General features: G+C 35.1%; 1 long non-coding RNA gene across 1 annotated transcript; it reads left to right on the top strand.

Annotated features, from left to right (window-relative positions):
- The first annotated feature begins 336 nt into the window (after window positions 1-336).
- LOC145605481 (uncharacterized) lies at window positions 337-12,315 on the top strand. The gene is made up of 3 exons (XR_014105085.1): window positions 337-519; window positions 11,376-11,744; window positions 12,232-12,315. It is a non-coding gene; the product is annotated as an uncharacterized LOC145605481 (long non-coding RNA).
- The last annotated feature ends 1,600 nt before the right edge of the window (window positions 12,316-13,915 follow it).

The following is a 13,915-nucleotide window of genomic DNA, read 5'->3' as shown; positions in this document are numbered from 1 at the left end:
AAAGAACAATTGCCACCGGTTTAACCAAACCCGTGGCAAAAATTGGAAAGGCCACCGGTTTGAACCCGTGGTAATAATGAGTTAAACCCCCCCCCCAAACCCTACCCTAGCTTTTCCTCTCATCATCAGCCGCATATTCCTTCTCTCTCCTCTCCCCTCTCCTCTTTCTCTCTCCTGCTCTCCCCTCTCTTCTCTGTTCTCATCTCCTTTGTTCTCATCTCCTTCGTTCTCATCTTCTTCGATCTCCTTCTCATCTCCTTCTTCGATCTCCTTCGTATCCTTCTCTCTCCTCAGCCAAAACCCTAAGCCCCTTTCTTCTCCCTCGTCATTCCCTTCTTCTCCCTCGAACTCCCTTCTCTCTCCATTGAAGCGTAGATCTGTTCTCTCTCCATTGAAGCCAGGGTTCGTTAATCAATCGTCGTCGTTCGTCCTCCCTCGCAAGCGGCGTCGGTCAATTATTCAAACCATGCATGCATCAACGAACCACCGCTGCCCTCCTTCGATAATCGAAAATTTGAGGTTATTGTTTCTAGGTCCATTAGCTTTGTGTTTTGGTTCAATTATTCATGTTAAATTGCCTTTGTTTTGGTTAAGAATTTAAATTTCAGATCTCGAAGTTATTGGGGGTTTTTTATGGCATTTTTCTGGGTGGTATTGAGTGTTTAGTGGGTTTTTGGGGGTATTTTTAGCTGATAATATGAGTTTTGATTTCGATTTCGTTGAATAATAGGGTTATGATTTTGGATTTTGTGATGTGGTTGCTGTGTTTGTGTTTGGGTTTGAGCCCGAATTATTGAAATTTCTTCCTGATTGTGGTTGCTGTGTTATTTGATATGATTTGCATCAATTTGTTATTTGATGTGAGGCTGACTTTTTCTAATGCAATGTCATACAATCCTCCTGACCATTATATCCATCAGCGTGCGAGTTCTCTCATCAGGGTGTTTGATCGTCTTTGGGAACCTGTAAAATTAAAATTGCATCATGATGTAAGGCAAAGGTCTTCTCATGTGCATAAGAGTGCCAGCCCTTTGTCTTCATCAAACTTCAAATGTGATGTTGCAACAGAGAAAATGATTCCTTATGATGAATTTACTGCTGTAAAGGTGAGCTACTTTGATTATCTTCTGTGGTCTGAAGAATTTGTTGGAACTTACTTATAATAATGGTTACTTTGTTTAATGTATATACTATATACTATATTCGTATATAGATGAAAATCTTGACAGTTTTGAATGTGCAGGATAAACACACTTCCACTTTGAGTTTTATGGATTTAGAACGTGGTTATGCTAGTGCTCCTACTACAAGTGGCTCTTTTGGTGCTACTACTCCTTCTACAAGTGACTCTGTTGGTGCTACTGCCAAAGGTCAGTGTTTAAAATCCTAATAATATCAAAATGTGATTACGGCTTGTAGGGAATATTTCAAGCATTATGATAACCCCAAACTTGAACCCCACTGTGATCATACACTAAAGTACGGTGGCGTTCCAAAGGGAAAGACAAAGAGCAAAAAGAGTCGCCAACAAGTTTTAGGAACTTGTAAACCCAAAAGACAATCCAAAAGGACCATCAACTACTTCGTAAGGTCTTGAACCAAATAGGGTCCGGGGATGAGGGTACGAATCCAATCTACAAAAGAAAGGACCCGCCCTATAAAATAGGCCTCTACTTTGTTCTGCTCGTATTCATGCGCGCTTTTCGAATAACATGCAAACATTATATTAAACCTACCCTGTTTATCTATGTTGGTTGAATATTAATGCACAAATAAACTATTATTGGCGATCACTTGAGTTAAAATCACATTAGCCTAAACCAAATTATTAATTATCTTATTAAGCGTGATTTCAAGTACAAATTCCCTTTAAACCTGCATAAAAGGCGTGATCAAGCAATAACAATAATAATATATCAAGCAACATAATAATAAACAATAAATAATAATAATAATCATAGCATGATAAGGCATAATAAAGCTTAAATATAATAGCAAGATCCTAGGCATGATACTAACAAGATTAATAACAAATCCTAGCATGTCACTGAGCAATAAAGAGCAAAGCTTTAACCTAACATGGTACTAACATGATATTAGAAAGAGTAAAGGCATCCTAAACATGATACTAAAAGCATAAAATAACATCCTAACATGATACTAGAAAGCATTAAAAGCATTCTAACATGATACTAGGAATCAACAATAATAAGCATGCAATCTACATTGTTAATAAAATAGGGAGTAAGCTAATCTACTTACTTTGAAGCCTCGTACCTCTTTCTAATAAAAAAATACACAAGTTAGTAAACTTCAATGAAAATAAATAAAGAACAATTAAAAAATTAAATTAAAATCAAATCAAATAAAGTTTAGACTAGTTTTGGACCAAACCCCTCAGAAAATATCAAACCTTTCACGTCTAGGACGAATGCAACTTCGAACTTGGCTAGAGACTCTAAGTCTTGTGAATGCGGAATTGTGTTTGAAAAAAGGTAGTTTATAATGAGGGAGAGAGAGAAAGAATAAGCTATATTGCTTAGAGAGAGAATAAAGAGAATTAAGAAGAATTGATAGTTGGTAATAGTTGATGAATAAAAACAGAGGTTCGGACCCTATTTATAAGAAAACAGTCCGGAAAATCATAGAATTTGATAAGGAATAAAACTCCACTCTGTCGCTAATCAAACCGACCTTGTCGCCAAAGATTTATCTTGTCGCCAGGCGACAGAGTCTGTCGCGAGGCGACAAACCTGTCGTTTGGCGACAGAAACAGTTTTTGCGGATTTTGTTTCTATCATATCTTTTGATCTAGAAGTCCAAATAAGTCATTTAATATGTCGTTGGAAAGCTCTTGAAGTCTACTTTCTAATACAATTGTAATCAGATTAAAATCTTTTGTAGATAAAAAGATATGAACGAAATAGTGAAAGGGTGTCAGTTTTGGATAGAGTTTCGTATATCTTTAATATCATTTTCGTTATAACTCGGATTTAATATTATAATATATCATTGGAAAGATAATTTCAAGATCTATTCAACCATATAAAATTTAGATAAAAAAATATGAGGCACGAAAATAATATCTGGCTATCTTTGAACATGTTTAAATCCGAATAGAATTAGGAAAGTTTTAAAAAAGGAAAGTTTATATTCAAATCAAATTCCATGATCTTATATTTTCAAAAAAGGATAATTAATATATTTTAGAAACTTATAGAAGATTCTAATCAATCCTAATTAGTTTAGGAATAGGATTAAACCTTTGGACCCTCCTCATGATCATTGGGTCGTAGGTAAAATATGGTTTGGGCCCAGTTTAGTATTTTGGCCATAACTTCCTCATTATTCATCGGAATTGGGCTTATAATATATCGTTGGGATGGTCTTTTCAAGACCCATCCAACTACACCATTATTGTACCCTTATCATGGACCAAAATAAACTGAATTGGACGTTTTCATAAAATAGAAATGGTTTTCGAAAACAGAAAGAATGATTTTAATAAAAACTAACCGCAACACTTGACTTTTCACCACTTTCACCTCGTTCGATAATGTTTTGACGTGAAAGGTATTCATCACTTGGTTTGGTTTTGGGGAGACACAAATAGGTGTCTACAGACGCCCCCACTTTGACTGAGTTTGGAGAAACTAATGTTTCGAAAACGAAAGTCAAAGTATCGATAGGGACGAAGAATGATTCAAAACGTTCTGCGATTCCAAATCATTCTTATAACGCCGATACCTGTAAAACAATGTTAGTTAAACAGATAAAAGAGTTAAGAAACGCGTATCTTGCACCGTCGAGCACACGTCTCTGGGGTAACCGTTTTGTTGCATTTTGACGACCTTCTACAAGCTAGAGAACGCCATCTTGCTGTTGTTGATGTTCACTCGTTTCTGAACAATGGAGTCTTTTTTGAGGATTGTTCACTCGTCTCTGAACAATGGAGCTTTCTTGATATGTCCACGCGTCTCTGAACAATAGAGCTTGATAGAATGCCCACGCGTCTCTGAACAAAAGAGCTTTGATGATATGTCCACGCGTCTCTGAACAAAAGAGCTTGATGATATGTCCACGCGTCTCTGAACAAAAGAGCTTGATAATATGTCCACGCGTCCCTGAACAAAAGAGCTTTGATAATATGTCCACGCGTCTCTGAACAAAAGAGCTTTGATGATATGTCCACGCGTCTCTGAACAATAGAGCTTTGATGATATGTCCACGCGTCTCTGAACAAAAGAGCTTTGATAATATGTCCACGCGTCTCTGAACAATAGAGCTTTGATGATATGTCCACGCGTCTCTGAACAATAGAGCTTTGATGATATGTCCACGCGTCTCTGAACAATAGAGCTTGATGATATGTCCACGCGTCTCTGAACAAAAGAGCTTGATGATATGTCCACGCGTCTCTGAACAAAAGAGCTTGAGACTTGAATGTTTGTTGCGATCGTTCGGTTGGCTGCGAACAGGAGCTTTGCTGAATGGTTGTATCCTGTAAAAATCAAAAGAATTGCCAAAAGACTTTGCTTGTGTTTTTCTTAGGGTTGACCTAAGGCTTGATATGTTTCTTAGGGTTGACCTAAGGTGAATGATTGACTTGAGGTTAACTCAATGTGACTGACTGACTTGAGGTTTAACCAAGTTGAATTGACGCGACATGACTCAATGTACATGACTCGTGTAGTGTGCGACTCAAAACTGCAAAAAAGAAAAAAATTTCTGTCATTTTTGTGGAGGGTACCGACTTTCTCCCGAAAAATAAAGACGCGAAAAAGAATCGAAGTATTTGATGGTGCATGTTGAATGAGCTTAATCAAGTATATGCATTTGATACTATCCCTCAAGGTGCAAGGATTAATTCATCCTAAACTATTTTAGTTGACTCGATTATGAAAGCATTTAGGTAACTTAGGCACAGAGGCTAAGCACTTCATACTTTGATACAATAATGATTATAAGTGATGAGTGATGTGTGATATGACAAAGCTGCTTCAATGTTATGTTAAGATTTCATGACAAAAGGTTCCTAGTTGGAAATCTATTTGGTCATGTATCTGTGCAGTGTGTGAAAGTGACACTAAAGTTAAGCTGCAAAGGCTAAGTGTATGGAAAAGTATTATTTGATAAGAGTCAAATAATGATGACTCTTAGGCTAGGTAGGCTAATGATGTAAGGATCAAGCCTCCAAGTCTAGCTCTAAATGAATAGGGATGAGCATTGGAAATCCCTTGATATGATCATGGTGTAAGTGTGTGAATGTGAAAATGAATGCATTTTTATTATGGCCGCACCTCAATATGAGGTTGCCTACGTATCCGTTAGGAATCAGGCCAAACGTAGCTCTAGCCGAACCTCGCACAAGTGTATGTATACCTCAAAAAGGTCTTTTTAAGGGTTGTAACGTGGTTAGGTTAAAGGTTAGAGAAGAAGGGGATAAAGGCTCAAGACACTAAATAAGCCCCCAAGGTGTGCAACCTTGCTTTTAATTTGGAACTTTGTATTTTTATGCTTGAGGTTTTTTCATTTTTGAACTCTTTTTCTTTTTTGTTTTTGCTCTTCTTTTTTTTTTTGCTTTTGCATTTTTTTATTTTTATAAGTGTGGGCAATCCCGATCATGCGGTCTATCACTCACTTGGCATTCATGTTTCTCAGGCACGGTACCGAGCACTCGATAAGAGACGCAATCTGAGACATGTTCTTATCAAAGATATTTTTATATCAAAGACATTGGAACACTTGCCCTTTTGTACACTTTTATTCATTATTATTTTTTGTATCATTTTTTTTATTTTGAGATCACTCAAGCTTTTCATATTTGAAACTTGCATAAGTTACACACCATCCCATCCCAAGGTTAAGTAGATGTGGGTTGAAAAATGAAAGGTCTATCGTTAGACGAGGCTCAAAGTGTTTAATCAAGAAAGGGATTATATATTTAAGGGTGAGAGATATGATATGGCTACAAGAGGTGCCTCAAATAATTGGTATACCTTGTGCTTAATTCGACCTTGATTTTTTTTTTTTCTTTTTTTTTTTTTGAATAATGCAATGCAATGATCATATGCAAGAAATGAAATGCTCATTTTATTAAGGGGAACAAAAATAAAAAAAACCTATGTAATAAATCTAAGGAAGACAAAAGGTGCCTATGCTAGACTTATGGGGGAAAGGTCTAAAAAAAAAAAAAAAAAAAAGAAGAAAGCATGAAATCTTGGTGAGAAGCTTGCCTTGTATTTTGTCTCATCATTACTCTTTTTTTTATTATTATTATTGTCAATCACATGACTCAAACTCGATTCAACATGCATATATGGGAAAAGATCATGAAAGAATGAAGGAAATAATATGTATGGAGAAAGTATGTGGAGTGTAGGAAGAAGATGTAGATAAAGAAATATGGAAGAATTAGGAAAATAGTGGACCCCCAACTCAAATGACGGAAAAACGACTCATGTATAAAAATAAGACATGGTCATGGTGACATGTACAAAGTGTGTGCTAAGACTAATGAGTGTAGGTGACATGTTAAGACTTGTGTCATGACCATGTGGCTAGACAATGTGACTAGACTTAAGCAAAGACTAAATTAAGACTTCACGTATGTGCATTAAACTGGATAGGCTGTAGTATTTTAGTCATAACTTTTAATCTGTGACTCTGATTGGGACGAAACCAACGCCAAATTAAAGATAAAACTTGGGGCTACAGATCCATAGGTTGTACGACTCGTGGTTCTTCCTAGAACTCCGGCTATGACCAAAACAAGTTGACGCATGTGCAGTATACGGGAATAAAAATCCGGGTTGACTTAAAGGAACTATGACTCGATTTAAGGCTTGTTTATTAATTCAAATTAATTAATTAATTAATTAAACAAAGTCTTTGATTCTTAGTGTATGACCATTGGACTTTTAAGTGCCTGACTCAATTAAAGACTTAAACGTGGTTTGAACCATTAATAAATCGATAAACAGATTAGTAGACTGTGAATTAGACTCGTCGTGATGACTCGAGCAAGAAAACTGGACTGTCACTAAAACAACAAGACTGTCGCCACTGTTTAGAGCCTGTCGCCAGACGACAAAATTGTCGCCAGGCGACAGACACTAAACTGCAGCGCCACAGTCCAAATTTCTGTGCCATTGCTGGAACATTAATCTGGACTGTTTCCAGTAATTTTACTCTAAATGGACATGTCTAAAGTCGTACTAAGTCGAATTGATTGATTTATTAGCCTTTAATTAATTCAAAATTAATTAATTAGACAAAGTCCTTTAGTCATTAGTCAATTTATTTAGTCTTTAACACAAGTCAAACAAACGGTTAATACATATATAATATATACAAACAAGGTGCACAAGTAGTTCACATAGTCACAATATGATGAGTTTGCAACCTAACCATGGCTCTAGTTCTCTAAAGTTCGAGGATATGGGTTAAGTCAAAAAGGTCCATGGTTATGAATCCATATGCATTGCACACAAGCCTACCGGGAGGGTTGGAGCGAATGGACAGGATTCCGCGAGTTCGTGATGAAATCGAACTCGACTCCATGGTTTGGTGGATTCACAAACATTACACGTACCCAAATCTGAACTTTGCACATGATAGTGGGATATTCCATTAGGCAGGTGAAGCAGGAACCCCCAGAGGGTTATTTCCATATGTAGAACACATATGGGGTTCAGAAAAGTGAGAAAATGACTCAATCAATAAGCAAAATCAAGCCAACAATGCTAGAAATGGTCAAAGCAAGAAGACAGACCCCTGGCTCGGTATTGGAAGAACTTGGCGCCAGACTATAGGGACTGTCGCCGCAAAAAAGCTCCTGTCGCCAAGCGACAGAACTGTCGCCAGGTGATAGAAACTTTTTACGGGCGACAAGCCCTGTTTTCTAGACGCTAGTTCCTACATGCCTTAGCAAGTTTCTGTGTTCTTCGAATTTTCCAAATTTCGCACCATCTTTTCGATTCTAGTCATGAAAGATATTTCTCAAATTTCCTACGTGTAAAATTCCTATGGATTGATTCATGGGGTGCTCCCATGAGGACCTTTTAATGCATATGACAATAATGTTAATCAAATCACGCACATGAAATACTTAGAATTTTTCGAGTCTCGTCCGCTCATTCTAAATAATTGCCAAAATTAAATAAATTTCAGGAATATAAATAGAAATCCTCCCCAGTGGAGTCGCCAAAAACTGTAGGGAATATTTCAAGCATTATGATAACCCCAAACTTGAACCCCACTATGATCATACACTAAAGTACGGTGGCGTTCCAAAGGGAAAGACAAAGAGCAAAAAGAGTCGCTAACCAGTTTTAGGAACTTGTAAACCCAAAAGACAATGCAAAAGGACCATCAACTACTCCATAAGGTCTTGAACCAAATAGGGTCCGGGGATGAGGGTACGAATCCAATCTACAAAAGAAAGGACCCGCCCTATAAAATAGGCCTCTACTTTGTTCTACTCGTATTCATGCGCGCTTTTCGAATAACATGCAAACATTATATTAAACCTACCATGTTTATCTATGTTGGTTGAATATTAATGCACAAATAAACTATTATTGGCGATCACTTGAGTTAAAATCACATTAGCCTAAACCAAATTATTAATTATCTTATTAAGCGTGATTTCAAGTACAAATTCCCTTTAAACCTGCATAAAAGGCGTGATCAAGCAATAACAATAATAATATATCAAGCAACATAATAATAAACAATAAATAATAATAATAATCATAGCATGATAAGGCATAATAAAGCTTAAATATAATAGCAAGATCCTAGGCATGATACTAACAAGATTAATAACAAATCCTAGCATGTCACTAAGCAATAAAGAGCAAAGCTTTAACCTAACATGGTACTAACATGATATTAGAAAGAGTAAAGGCATCCTAAACATGATACTAGAAAGCATAAAATAACATCCTAATATGATACTAGAAAGCATTAAAAGCATTCTAACATGATACTAGGAATCAACAATAATAAGCATGCAATCTACATTGTTAATAAAATAGGGAGTAAGCTAATCTACTTACTTTGAAGCCTCGTACCTCTTCCTAATAACAAAATACACAAGTTAGTAAACTTCAATGAAAATAAATAAAGAACAATTAAAGAATTAAATTAAAATCAAATTAAATAAAGTTTAGACTAGTTTTGGACCAAACCCTCAGAAAATATCAAACCTTTCACGTCTAGGACGAATGCAACTTCGAACTTGGCTAGAGACTCTAAGTCTTGTGAATGCGGAATTGTGTTTGAAAAAAGGTAGTTTAGAATGAGAGAGAGAGAAAGAATAAGCTATATTGCTTAGAGAGAGAATAAAGAGAATTAAGAAGAATTGATAGTTGATAATAGTTGATGAATAAAAACAGAGGTTCGGACCCTATTTATAAGAAAACAGTCCGGAAAATCATAGAATTTGATAAGGAATAAAACTCCACTCTGTCGCTAATCAAACCGACCTTGTCGCCAAAGATTTATCTTGTCGCCAGGCGACAGAGTCTGTCGCGAGGCGACAAACCTGTCGTTTGGCGACAAAAACAGTTTTTGCGGATTTTGTTTCTATCATATCTTTTGATCTAGAAGTCCAAATAAGTCATATAATATGTCGTTGGAAAGCTCTTGAAGTCTAATTTCTAATGCAATTGGAATCAGATTAAAATCTTTTGTATATAAAAAGATATGAACGAATAGTGAAAGGGTGTCAGTTTTGGATAGAGTTTCGTATATCTTTAATATCTTCTTCGTTATAACTCGGATTTAATATTATAATATATCATTGGAAAGATAATTTCAAGATCTATCCAATCATATAAAATTTGGATAAAACATATGAGGCACGAAAATAATATCTGGCTATCTTTGAACATGTTTAAATCCGAATATAATTAGGAATGTTTTAAAAAAGGAAAGTTTATATTCAAATCAAATTCCATGATCTTATATTTTCAAAAAAGGATAATTAAGATATTTTAGAAACTTATAGAAGATTCTAATCAATCTTAATTAGTTTAGGAATAGGATTAAACCTTTGGACCCTCCTCATGATCATTGGGTCGTAGGTAAAATCCGGTTTGGGCTCAGTTTAGTATTTTGGCCATAACTTCCTCATTATTCATCGGAATTGGGTTTATAATATATCGTTGGAAAGGTTTTTTCAAGCCCCATCCAACTACACCATTATTGGACCCTTATCATGGACCAAAATAAACTGAATTGGACGTTTTCATAAAATAGAAATGGTTTTCGAAAACAGAAAGAAGGATTTTAATAAAAACTAACCGCAACACTTGACTTTTCACCACTTTCACCTCATTCGATAATGTTTTGACGTGAAAGGTATTCATCACTGGGTTTGGTTTTGGATAGACACAAATGGGTGTCTACACGGCTGCTTGGAGTTTGTCAGCATACTCATTTTGTTGTTGTTGTTGTATAGGCTTGGAAACTATATCAGATGTTGAACTCTCTCCATCAAGAGCCTTGCATATTGCAAAATTGAAGAGTCGGTATGCAGAAACTATAAAGAAGGCCCAAAATCACACATTGTTGGAACCGGTAATTGCCAAATCTTAGTTTCTAATCAATTGGAAAGTTGAGTCTTTTATTTGATTTCTGTTATTGGCAAGCTCAGAAATACGTTTCATTTGCAAATTTACTCATAGGAAAATGCCTTGATATCAGTCAAGTCGATAAGTTTTTTGTTTAATTGCTTGATTGTTTGTTTTAGTTTATTGTGAAATTTGCAGTTTAATCACTCCAAATCTGTAATAATTTTTGTGCTTTTTGTTTTTTTTTATCTGATGAGAAGTCGATTTTTCCATTTTAATGCTGATTATTAGCTTAATTTGCTGGTTTTTGAGGTTGTGAGCAATTGTTGCCTAGGGTTTATCAAACATCTATTTGTACTTTGTAATCTTTGTTGGCTTTAGAGGTTGAAATCAATTGTTATCTAGGGTTTATGAAACATCTGTTTGTAATCTGTAAATTTTGACAGTCAGTGTAGTTCAATTGATTTGGATTGTTGCTGTCACACTCTGATTTAATAAAATTGTACATTACATATTAATTTTTAGCATATTTAAACAATATTGTATTGTATGCATCATTATATTTATTAAAAAAGGTTGGGGAGTTGGTTCATATACTGGTATTTACCATGAGTGAGTTGAATGCTTGAGATGGTGTATAATGTCAAAACTTGAGGGTGTGAAAGTTACATTTTTTGGTTTGTTTGTTTTAATTGTGGTATTTATTAGGTTTATATATTCGTGTAGAATGTGCGATGATTATGCTCAGCTTTTGCTTAGCATATTTTTGACTTATCCTGGTGTTTATGTAAACAGGCCAAGAGAACCAAGAAGGTTGGTATTGTCGGGAAATACGGTGAGTACATGTAATCTTATTGTATGTCAATTATGTTATATTGCATCAAGTAATACTCAAATTATGATCATAATAAGGGAATTTAGTGCTGATTGTGTAGTAATCACGCACAGGCGGCAACATGAAGGTGAGTATGCATTCATTACTATCTTCAATTCAGTGCGGTACAATACATGAAATTTTAACTTAAGCTATTCATTTCACAAGAGACAGATAACATGGGTTCAAAAATAAGAGCTGCCAAATTAGCTGCGTGATCAAGAGAAGAATCTGAACTCAAAAGGCAAAGACAAGAAGCGAGGGAGGTAGCCCGAATGGCCCTTATAAAGGTCAGTTCAACTTTCATATATAACCTTCAGAAGTTAATATGGTTTTTTTTTTTTTTACTGTTATACTACACTCTAGTATTATATGAAATTTCGGATTCTTAGGATCAAAATTGATATTTAATGAATAAAGATTATTTTAAGGTGAAGGGAACTAGTCATTGCATCTGCTATCTTTTTTATTTTTTCGCTTTTGATATTTAATGAATAAAGATTATTTTGTCGCTCATATGAATGTTGGACTTGTTTGTTTGGGCTGAGAAATGCGACTCATGTGAGTCTTTTTTTCATTTTTTTTACCAGCTCTTACATTGTTCATTGCTTTTTATAGTCTTATAGAGGCATATCAGCCGGGGAGGGTATGTTCTGTGTGCTAGGAAAATTAATTAGAGGCATATCACATAAATGTGTGTAACATAGTCATTCTTTGTGATTATTATTTATCAATATGCTGGAGTAGTGAAGCTTTTGGGGTTATTTGGATCTGCAGGGGCATCCAGCTGCTGGAACTTGATCTTGTGGACCCAGAAGATCAGCTTACTGAGATGTCACTGGAAGACGGGATAGAGCAGCGACTGCCTCGCAAGGCTGCTGCTGTAGCTGCTGCCTCTGCCTCACAAGGCTGCCGTTGTTCTGCTATGCTACTGTTTTTTTTTAAGTTTTTTTGGACCAAAATTGTAATGTTACAGTCTTTTTTAATGAAAATATGTAAGTATATATATATATGTTAGTGCTTATATATCAATTTATGTGGAAAAAATGCAAAAAAAATTTTTTTTTATTTTTTTAATTTTTTTGGGCCATTTTTGCCACCGGTTTTGAACAGAACCGGTGCCAAAAACCTCTTTAAAAAAAGCGGGAATGGGTTTTTGCCACCGGTTAACCGGTGGCCATAATAAATATTACCACCGGTTAACCAGTGACAATAATCATTTTTGCCACCGGTTTTGAACCGGTGGCCTTTCTTGGGGTTATTGCCACCCCCCAAATGACCACCGGTTCAAAACCGGTGGCTTAGGGGGGTTTTGAACCAGTGGCTAAGTGGTTTTTTCGCCTAGTGTTAGGCAGTCCCAATTAACTACATAGTATTATAGAGTCCCAATAAGAAAGTCATTACAATCAAATTAAGCAATCCCAACTAAGAATTATAGAGTCCTAAATAAGAATATTTGAAGGTTATTACAATCAAATTAGGCAATCTCAATTAAATATATTATAAAATCCAAATAAAGAATATTTGAAAGTTATTATAATCAAATTAGGTATGTACGTAGTTCTCCAACCGTTCATTATTATTTATTTTCTTTATGTTTACATTTTCTGATGATATATATTTTCTTTACCATTAAAGGAATTAAATAATTAATAAGATTAAAATATAACATATGAAAACGACAAGTTACCCATAAGGAAAATTGGTTAGATAAAAAAAGAACATATGAAACTATCAAAAGCTACCCATAAGCTATCAAGAATTGCCCATAATTCTTTCTTTTTTTCTTTCTGCGCCACAAAAACGTTTGTGTTTAAAAGTATATAATTCATCTACCGTAACACAAGGAGAATGCTCAATCATTACTTGCACTTCAAACCAAACATTAAGGTTGAAGATAGATATATAATGTCTTATCTTTAATGTTAATTCAAATTTGGGTATCCCCAAAATTAAATAAGGGATATCTAAAAGTGAAATTTATGTATGCTCAATGGGTTGTGAGTTTTGTTCTATACAAGAGTAATCCGTTGCAAACAATAGAACTAATCGAAATTGATAGGATTCCTGTGTGTATGAATTTTGATAATTATCCTTCGATTAAAGACAGATTGATCTTTAACGTTTTATTTTGGGACTAACTAGTAGTCGTTTGGGACCACCTATTTGTATTCATTGTTGCGTACTACGTACATGCAAGCATAAATTTTAAATTTTGCGTATCTCTAAATTAAGATAATGGGGTTTCGTTCCAAACAAGGACGATCATCATTAAGCTAATGAGACTTTGGAAAGATAGAGTGACAATTAATCTAGTCAAGAGTACTAAAAACGAATAAAATAATCTGAAATAACCTTATACTTTTGTATTGTTTAAAATATAATTTCAATTCAGCTCCAATCAGTCCAGTTCAATTCAATTTCTAATTTTCTTCTCTCATACACAATTCATTTCATCTAT

Source organism: Chenopodium album, chromosome 22, assembly GCF_948465745.1.
Source record: "Chenopodium album chromosome 22, dcCheAlbu1.1, whole genome shotgun sequence".
NCBI lineage: Eukaryota > Viridiplantae > Streptophyta > Magnoliopsida > Caryophyllales > Amaranthaceae > Chenopodium > Chenopodium album.
Note: the sequence above shows the minus strand (reverse complement) of the source record. Positions and strands in the feature narration are given on the sequence as shown.